Raw genomic sequence first — 11,248 nt, 5'->3', positions numbered from 1 at the left:
GTAAAACACATCGAAAACATTTGATGAGCGTGCAGATGAAGCGCAAATGTTTTGTTCTTATTAATGGTAAAACACATCTGAAAACATTTGATGAGCGTGCAGATGAAGCAATATTTTTGGGATATTCTACCACCAGCAGAGCATTCAGAGTATACAATAAATCAACAATGGTGGTAGAAGAATCAATACATGTTGTATTCGATGAATCAGCAAAAAGCAAGGAAGCAGATGTTTCGAATATTGGTAAAAATGTGCCAAATAATTTATTTGAGACTAATGATTCATCTGAGATTGAGATCTTGCAGGGTATAAGTGATTTGGAACTTGACAATTCCAAAATTGGCGAAATGGGCGTGACACTCACTAGGGGAGATGAGGCTAACTCTAGAAATGAAGAAATTCATGTTGGTGAGGCTAACCTCATTAATGAGACAAATTTTGAGGATAAGGCTAACCACATGAATATTCAAAATCCTAGAAGTGAGGATGAGGCTGACCAAGTTATTCATGAGGAATCTACACGTGCCAGTCAACCTCTACCCACTACTAACGCTCAAGAATTTTTCCAACCTGATAGAAAATGGCTAAGGAGTCATCCACAAGATCTTATCATTGGAAATTTGCAAGAAGGCGTGAAAACAAGATCAGCTGCACGAGACACTTTATTTGCGTGTTTTCTGTCTCGGATTGAACCGAAAGAAATAGATGAAGCTCTAAGTGATTCAAGCTGGATTGAGGCCATGCAAGAAGAGCTAAATCAGTTCACAAGGAATGACGTATGGGAACTTGTTCCTAGACCAAAAGATCATAAAGTTATTGGAACGAAATGAGTCTTTAGGAACAAAGCAAATGAAGATGGAATCATTGTTAGGAATAAAGCAAGGCTAGTTGCAAAGGGCTATTCACAAGAAGAAGGAATTGATTTTGATGAAACATTCGCCCCAGTTGCACGACTCGAAGCAATACGAATTTTTCTAGCCTACGCAGCATACAAGAATTTCACGGTCTATCAAATGGACGTGAAAAGTGCATTCCTAAACGGATTACTTGAAGAGGAAGTCTACGTTGAACAACCACCCGGTTTAGAGGTAAAAGGTGATGTTGATAAGGTCTATAAACTAAAGAAGGCGTTGTATGGGTTAAAACAAGCACCACGAGCTTGGTATGACACCCTGTCAATGTTCTTAATTAGTTGTGGTTTTACCAAAGGCCTTGTTGACAAAACCTTATTTAGAATTCAAGAAAATAATCATATTCTATTGGTACAAATTTATGTTGACGATATTATATTTGGAAGTACTGATAAATCATTGTGTGAGAAATTTTCTAAGCTTATGCAGAACAGATTTGAAATGAGCATGATGGGTAAACTAAATTACTTCCTTGGACTACAAGTCAGACAACTAAAGGAAGGAATCTTTATCAACCAGGCCAAATACACAAAAGATCTGATCAAGAAATTTGGCATGGAAGGAAAAGGCTCAGTCAAAATACCGATGAGTACAGCACTTAGACTGGACAAAGATGATGAAGGAAAATATGTCGAACAAACGAAATATCGAGGAATGATTGGATCTCTACTATACCTCACAACGAGTAGACCCGATATATCTTACTCAGTGGGTGTATGTGCTAGATTCCAATCACATCCAAAAGAAAGTCATTTTCAAGCTACCAAGAAGATTATCCGTTATCTCAAAGGAACTATCAATGTGGGATTGTGGTATCCCAAAGATGGTAATTTTGAATTAACTGGATTTTCAGATGCAGATTTTGCAGGGTGCAAAATAGACAGAAAAAGTACCTCAGGAACGTGCCAGTTCTTAGGGGGAAGATTGGTCTCTTGGTTTAGCAAGAAACAAAACTCCATTGCAACAAGTACAACCGAAGTAGAATATATCGCAACAGGAAGTTGTTGTGCGCAAATTTTATGGATGAAGCAACAATTAAAAGATTACGGGATCGATTGCGATGACGTTAGTATTTTCTGTGATAATACTAGTGCAATTGCGATTACCCAAAATCCAGTGCTTCACTCGCGAACCAAACACATTGACGTGAGACATCATTTTATCCGAGATCACGTTGAAAAGAAGGATTTAAAAATCGAGTATATACCCACAGAAAGTCAAATTGCCGATATTCTCACGAATCCTTTATGCGAATCAAGATTCAATACTCTAAGGCACGAGATGGGTATGATCGAAATGAGCTAAGTATCAATATCTTTATCTTATACGCTCATTATTTATTTTTACGTATGCATGTTCAATATTTGTGTTCTAATTGCTTTATTTGGTTATTTTTGTACGTGTGCATGTGTTATATTTTATGGTTTATCTCTGTTACGTACATATATATGTTTTTTTTTGTGATCATATTTGCTCAAACTTTTTATATATGGTCCATGCATGTAAATTTTTTTTTTCTGTGTGTTTAATTTATTTGCGTATGGATACTGCATGTATAGCTTTTTATTGCTTAGTCAACCTATCCTATTATGGCATGATCACGTGATTCTCAAGATGATTGATAGGATTGTTATCTACTACTTTTTGTCCTATCTATTCATCTTTTGCAGGAATATTTGTTGCATGCATATAATACACCTTTTTGACCAACATAAAAGGGAAACGGCTTTTGAGGGTTGAATGCATTGAGTATTGCAAATTGTCCAAAGTATTCAATGGGCATTAAATGCTCCATATTTTCAAGACAACCCTTGAAACCAAAGAGACAACACATCCTCCTATAAATAAGGAGGATCCCTAACTCATTCTACTTGGATAGAAGAAAATCTTGTATAACTTATTTGCAGGAAAACATGAAGCCGAAGAAGCAAGCCGAGAAGACTGTGAGACGCACTTCCAGAAGGATTGCCGAGCATCTACGGATGGAAATGCTGAGGGCAAGGCGCATTGCTAACGGTGGACATGAGATTGGTGACACATCCACTGATCCAATCGTGGTGGAAGAGGAACCCGTGCAGTCCACTGAACTGGCCGAGGGGGAACAAAAGCCCGGAGATCCAGATAGGGACTACGTCCTTTATCTTCTGAAAGGAAACCAACCTTCAGAATCCCCACCTCAAACTTTTGGAGCTACACATTACTCTAGCTCGGACTCTGAAGGAACATCCATTGCCAGCCGTGTATCTGCTTCTCGCAACAAGACCGTAACCAGCCCAGCCACCTCGAAGAAAAAGAAGTGAAGGAAGAAATTCCGTGTGAAAAAGCCTTTGTAGTGAATGAAAAAATATCTAAATAAAAGGCTTTTTATGAGTTTAATGAAATAATTTTCTTATCTTCAAATGGCCCTTGGAATTTTACTTATTACGGGTTTTAACACACTAATTCATTTAGGTGGAAAAACCCTAACCATATGTCACTGAAATCAAAAAAAAAAATTTAAAAGGTGACATTAATGACGAGGCCGAAAGTGATGTTTATGGAGTTGAAAATATTCATGAGGTTGAGGTTGAGGTCAACCCAAGGGAAATTGATGTTGAAAATAATGATGGCAACACTTTTGAGGTTGGGGCTAACTTGGACACAAATATTGGTGTGGATGAGGCTAATCAAAGAGTTGAGTTTGTGTCACAAGTGGAAAGTGGTGCACGTGAAGGTGGTGATGGTGATTTTAATATTGAGAATGACAACTTTGTGGCTAACTTGGATGTCACAAATTAGCATGTTGAGGCCAACCCGAGTGTGGATGCACAAGGAGAAATAAATGAGATTTTTGAGGTTGAGGCCGAAAGGAATCAAGAAGAAGGAGTGGAAATTGATCCAAGCAATAGTGATGATGATGTTGCAACAGTTGATGTTGGATAGGCTAGTACATCCAACATAGACCTGTGCCAATAAACATAGAATACCGAATGCAACAAGCCAGGGTGATTTCGAATTTATCAAGGGATAATTCGAACGAAGTGATAATTGCAGCTCTTAAGGAATTCAAGGAAGCAGTAAGCAATTCTGACAATACTTTGTACACAAATTTCTTGAAATTATTTGAGCAAATTGCAGGCATGGAATGAGGCATGAACAGATTAAACCTAGTAATCAAGGAGGAGTTGAATGGTTTCATTGCCAAGATGATGCTCATGTTGGAGAAAGAAAGGAAAACTGTTAGTGAAGTCGTGACAGCTCAGAAGGATGCAATTGACAAAAATGACTGTGTGGTGAACGGCAAATTGAGGCATATTATGACTCAAGTGGAGGAATTGAAAAATGTGACATCAAGGAGCAATTTGTCACATGAAGCAAGTATTGATGTCTTGCAAGAATGTCTACACACACTAGTCAACACCGTCCAAGGACTAGAAAAGAAAATGGAGGAGATGGATGCAAGGCACAAGGCCGACTCAATTCTGATCAAAGAGATGAGAGCACAACAAAAAGGGGACATGGTAATGTTCAAGAAGATTTTCGATGCTACCAAAAAGGGGGAAGAAAGAATACCCTCTCATTTTTGGTGGATCATCTTCGCAGGGGGAAGCGCAAGAAGAAAGGGTACCACCTACATTTCGATTTGTTATTGATTTTTCAGGTACACTCGTGTGCGTTGACGAAGATAGAGTAATCAGAATGTTCAATCTTCACCTACCCAAAGAGACGATACTCACCGAAGGAAGGACTCTAAAGGAGTGTGCTCAATGGTACACTAGAGGAGTGTTTCTCACTAGTGATCCAAAGGAAGTCATCAAGCACTACTTGGAAGGAAGAGTCAAGGAGAAGTTTCTACATGATGACTGCAAAGGTAATTTCACGAAGCTTAGAGCTAGAATAAATGATATGCTTGGACTTTATTGATTTCAAGTTCTAGTATTTTATGTACGTACCTTTATAACTCTATGAGGCTTGTTTTGATTTTAATGATATGGTACGAATTTCTTATGGTTTATAGTATTTTATAGTTGTTTTATTGCTTTATTAATTTTTGGACACAAGTTTTAATTTTGTAACATGCATATTGAGGGTAAAAGAATTATTGACAAAAGGTTAAAATTGAAATTAAAACCTCAATCTTTGAAACTTTTCATGCGTGTCAAAATTATAAAGCATGTAGGTCAATTAATTGTAAACTCGTCAAATTGGCTAGTCAAAATAAAATTAGAAAAATGAAAAATCAATTTTTGATTGGATTAAGCCAAAATGTTCGGGTATAGGTTTTCGTATCATCAAAAAGGGGGAACTTGTTAGGAATATATTGTAATTGTTTTGATGAACCAAAAATGTAATATTAGACCCCCCAATTTTATTTTGAGTCTATTATAGGATTACGCCAAGCACAAGCCTAGTCGATTAAGTGGAAATTACAATAGTATAAATTTTTTAATTTATACTTGTAAGTCATTCGCTTGCACTTTATAAATTGAGGAGAATTTGGAAGATTGATCAAGACTCGAAGACATCCCAGAACGTGACAACGATTCGAATTACAAGAATTAATTCTTTGGAAGAATTAATTAACTCAAGATGAAGATGTTGCAATTAAAAGTCAAAATTGAAGTCAACCTCGAATGAGTTCTCTCACAAAATATTTTGGTGGCTAACTCATGCAAGGAAAATATTCTTGGAGATGAGGATGACCTCATGGAGCAAAGTGGCGTGGCCAACCTTAATTAAGTGGTGATGAGGATGACCGTGCTTCAAAGGGAAATTTGGTGATGAGGATGACTAGCTCAATATTAAAGATGAGGATGACTTTGATCATTAATTGGTGATGAGGATGACTTGGCCGAAATTGAAATCAAGAATGAGGATGAGGATGACTTAGCCTTTTTGAATTAAAATGATGATGAGGATGACTTAGTCACAAGTCACTATGAGGATGAGGCTAACCGTGTGCATTCTTGAAGAAGGAGAATGTGACGTTATTTGTGGAATTAAAAATGAGGATGAGGATGACCTACACCTCATAAAATTATGCCATGCATGAGGATGATTTACGTGAGATCCTAATCAATAGGGGGAAGAACAAAAATCATTTTAATTTGAGGCTGAGTGTGGCTTGATTAAAGAGAAAAATAGGATGGTCTATTTATTTCAAAGGACTCCAACACTGCCAACAATATTTCTAAAAAAAGGAAAAATATTGTTTTCCTAAATATGACATGAGGATGACTCCAAAAGGTGAATTCAAATAATCTTGCTACAAGGAGCTGAAGATCATTATGAGAAAAGTCAGTGTACTTTTCAGTGGCATTAATCATGCTTAAGCAAGAGTCACCGAACGGATATATTTCAGAGCAACCTGACTTATGGATTATGAACAAAGTCAAGTGTTCACACTACAAAGTCAAAGATGGATGGCTACAAGTTACAAGGAAAATTATATCAGTGATTGCAGAAGAACGTTGGAGGATTATCAGAAGCAAATATTCAAATTCATTTGACAGAGCCATCAAAGTTGACGAAGACCATCTGAAAGAATTTAATGCTCTGAAAAATTACAACGGGCAAATAGCTAATTCACCTATATAAACCCAAGAAGACTTGATGAACAAGCACGGACGAGAAAAGGGAACAGATACAGAGGAAAAATATTAGCACTGAATACACATCAAGTGATATCAGATTTGAAAGTGCTAAGTAGTGAGCTAAACACGAGAAAAATCAAGTCTTAGAAAGAAATACTTTATGTCTTAAAAAGAAATTGTAGGAGTGTAGCTTTGTGCAAAACATTCGGGGGAAACTAAGTGTAGCTGTGTGCAAAACACTTGGTTAATTGCTTTGTGCGAATTACTCGGAGGAGTGCAGCTTTGTGCAGAACACTCGTGAAGACTGAGTGTAGCTGGGTGCAAAACACTTGGTTGAAGGGCGTAGCTGGGTGCAAGACGCTTGTGAACGTAGCTGGGTGCAAGACGTTCGGGTTTGAGTGTTGCTGTAGCGAAAGTGCATTCGGAGTAGAGGAGTGCTAGAAGAGCACAGATTTACTATTGTATCTGGGTGATTGAAAATAGTGGAATCTCTCCTGGAGGAAGGAGAAAGTGGAGTAGGAGGATTACATCACCTCCGAACCACTATAAATCCCTGTGTCATTTACTTTACCTGCTCACATATCTGCTTGCATATTTATTTATCTGAGCATCACATGCATTACACTTTGTCACATTTATTACACTAATATACCCTAGGTTCACATGACATACCTTTTGCATGCAAGATTAATTTCCTACTCAACCTCATCCTCATCAAGCTTATATTTGTTGTTATGCTACGAACCCAACTATTCATTGCGTATACTATTTGATCTGGGTTTGATAGTTCCCACGTGCGCATGCGAGCCAAACTTTATATACTCAGTATTTGAGTTATTTCTGATGTTTCTAACGTGTTGCATGTTGTGAAGCTCTTCATTTTTGCATAACTTTGATTATAGCACTTTAACGTATTATTATTTCCGCTGTGTAATTCAAGTTGAATTTATTCACTTGGATTATCTCTGTTAAAGTGTTATAATATTTTTGAAAAGTTGGAAAAGTCTATTCACCCCCCTCTAGACTTTTCCCGACCCTATCGGGACCAACACATACACCTACCATCATTATCTCCAAATATATCATACACTCACTAGTTTATACCATTTATTACACTGCACCATCATTTTTCTTTGCGTAAATATTTTTAATTACCTCTTGTAAAAAGTGTAGATTAATCACATCATTCATTCCTTTGTGATGATTAAGGGTTGAAAATTAATGAAAAATGAGAAAAATATGATGTAGCACTTCTGTAATTATGATGGTACATTTATAAATGTTTATTAGTGCATTCATGGATAACTAATAGTGCAAACATGTGAGTGAACTATTATAGATCTTGAGTATATTGTCAGTCGTTACTCGCAAATGTTTATTAAGCGTTTTTAAATGTATCATCACAATTATGAAAATGAAACTGCATTTTTTCCCTTTACTTCCAAACCTTGATCAACCCAAATAGATAGAATTAATTTTCACTATTTACATGCCCATGTGTTCTCATAGGGTCCTTCCTATATATAGGTCAGATTCTAATGAGAACATGCTCCATCTCTTCCGTTGGCCTCCTTGGTTTTTAGCATTTCCTCTTACTTGGTTACTCTTAGGGACTTGTGGTTTGCTTTTAAAGCCTAAGCCATGTCTATTGCAATTACTTCCATGCCCAGCTGAAACTGGCACATGGATATGTTTCGCTACATTTTTCATATGGAAATTGATTTCTTTACAAACACTGGCATGTTAGCACTAGGAGTAAGAGGATTTGAAGATTCAAAACCAATTTCGATTTTATCTCTGGCTAGTTTCTATATTACCAGCAAAGTCTCCATTGATTTGGAGTTGCTTGCATAGGAACCAATAAGCATTCTAAACTTATTTTCTCTTACTTGTCTTGCTTTGCATTCCTCATTAAGTTGCACTTTCTCAACCATGAGCTTATTTAACTTCTCAGTTAGACTTTGGAAGCCATTGAGCTCATTAGTCAGCTGAGTGTTATCACTCTCTAGGTTTTGATTCTTGACTTCGAGGTGTTTATGCTATTTTTGAATCCCTTCAAATTTGCTTAACATTTCTAAGAATGTATCCTTGAGACTCCCAGATAATACAGTATTTTCACTAGAATATGTAGAAGTTACGTCTTTTGAGTCGCGTTCGTTTGCCATTAAGCACTGAAAGTTGAGCTTCACCATCCTGTTGATCTCTCCACAGCTGGCGTTGCTCGAGCTACTAGAATCTGTTAATTACTCTTCTTCTCCTTGAGTCTGGCCATCAAGTCGATTAATGCTTTCTCATTCGAGTTGGACGATGAGCTAAATGACTTGTTGCTCTCGGAACTTTGATCATTTGAGTCTTTGATTACAATATCCTTTCTTCTACTCTTTCGATCTTTCTTCCTTTTAGCATATTTATCATGCCTTCTTATGCTATCCTTCTTGTCCTTGAGTTCATTCTCTTGGTACGAACAATCTGCTTTGAAATGTATGGCTTTCTTGTAATTTTACAAAATTCTCTTCATCCTCATCAATTGGTTTATATTTTCTTACCTTTGTGTCTGTTGGTGACGATGACTTCTTTGAGCTAAAACCCTACCTTCTGTCCACTCATAAGAACTTCTTGAATTTCTTCAACAAAAGTTCTATATCCTCGTTTGTAACCTTAGCTTAAGAACTTAAGTTCTACTAGATGTCGAGGGAACGTTATTCACTAATGCAATGATAGTCTTTTCAACAGTAGCCTGTTTTGTGTTTAGTCTCTCCATTTCATATTCATGAACTTTGAGATTCCAGAACAATGATTCTGTTGATATCGTGTCAAAGTCCCTCTAACTCTTAATGTTGGTTGTTTTAACTTGCCATTACTTAGCTAGTGCCTATAGGATCCTGTGGTTGATCTCTTGTTGGGTGTACTCTTGTAAAACACATAGCTCACCCAAAAGTTTAATAAAGCGGATCTCCATTTGTTCAATGAATTCCTTGGTTAGCATTTCAAAATTCTCAAACCGCTGAACATTGACAAAAAGCTTATTCCTGCGAATCAGCTCATTACCTATAGATAACTCTTCTAGCTTATCCCATAAATGTTTTGCCGATCTGGTATATGCCTTGACGTTGCTCAAAGTTGTCGGGTTCAACATTTAGACGATGTGGCCAGGCGTTGATGGCTTGATTGTCGAGGTTATTTAAGATGTAGTTCTCCTTAGTGCACACTTCGATCCCCTTTTCAACATATACAGAATGAATTGCGATATGCTCTTTTTTAGTTGGTTCTGATATCCCAACTGCCTTAGCATCTCGTCGAACCAGTGTAGGTTGCAATGTATTGATCTTCTAAATTTTGATGAGGCCATGATAGATCACTGCTTACATGCGGCTGTGCATAGTCGAGAGGTGAATCTACATGTGGATTCGCCACTCATCATAGTCTTTAGGAGAAAATCCTCCCCCCAAGACGAGCCTTGTTCCTAACAATGACTCTTTGCTCATTCATCTTGTTTCTGAAAACCCACTTCGTTCCAATGACATTTTGGTGAGTTGGTCGTGGAACTAGCTCCCATACGTTGTTTCTTTTGAATTGATGTAGTCAATTTAATGCTTCGTCTACAGTTTTCAGTTCAATTTGAGATATAAAGCACGCCATCATGCATTCTCGAATAGATGCACGAGTTCGCACTCCATCATAGACGTCTCCAATGATTTGATCTTGAGGATGATTTCTTAACCACCTTAAGTCTGGTTGAAAAGTAGTTGGGTGGTGCTCCCTCATCTATTGTTGAATCAACGTGACTGACTTTACCTTGTGCTTCAGGTTGATTATGTTCAGCAGCTATATTTTGCAATACTTCGGCTGAAGGTGAAGTATTCGGTAGATTTGGAAAGATTGTATAATCATCTTCCTCAGATTCTATGTCTTCGGATAATTCCTCGATTTCTCCATTCTTCATGTTCTCCTGACTTTTGGTCCTTTTAGAGTTCACCATATAATCTGTAGAAATCTCATCGAAGACAACATGTATAGACTCTTCTATCACCATGGTTCATTTGTTTAGAATTCGGAAAGCTTTACTCTTATCTGAGTAACCCATGAATAGTCGTTCATCAGCACGTTCATAAAAAACTATAAGGTGTGACTTTCCATTGTTATGAATAAAGCATTTACTTCCGAATATATGGAAATATCTCACAATAGGTTTCTTGCCTTTCCATAGTTCATAAGTAGTAACTCCATGAATCTTGTGAATGAGAGATCTGTTTTGGGTATAGCATGCTGTGTTGATGGCTTCGGCCCAAAAACGTTTAGGCAATCCTGAGAAAGCGATCATTGATCTTGCTGCTTCTTTGAGGGTTCTATTCCTTCTCTCAGCAACACCATTTTTCTGAGGAGTTCTTGCTGCAGATAATTGATGTGAAATACCGTACTATCCACAGAAATCCTGAATTACTTTGTTCACAAATTTAGTTCCTTGATCAGATCGGATATTGATGATTTTTAGATCCTTTTCTGTTTGAAGTCTTCAGAGCAGATCAGGTAGAACCTTTTCAGTTTCATTCTTCTTCCTCAAGAATGATGTCCAGGTATATCGTGTGTAGTCATCTACTACCACTAGTGTATATTTCCTCCCACTTAAGCTTACAGGATCAACTGGTCCGAATAAATCCATATGGAGTAAACTCAAGGGTCTTGAATTGGTATTGAGGGTTTTTGTTTTGAACGAAGACTTGATTTGTTTTCCTTTTTGAGATGCTTCACAAACTTTGTCTTTGT

This window comes from Ipomoea triloba, chromosome 13 (genome assembly GCF_003576645.1).
Source record: "Ipomoea triloba cultivar NCNSP0323 chromosome 13, ASM357664v1".
Taxonomy (NCBI): Eukaryota; Viridiplantae; Streptophyta; class Magnoliopsida; order Solanales; family Convolvulaceae; genus Ipomoea; species Ipomoea triloba.
The sequence above is the reverse complement of the archived record's forward strand: the minus strand, read 5'-3'. Positions refer to the sequence as shown.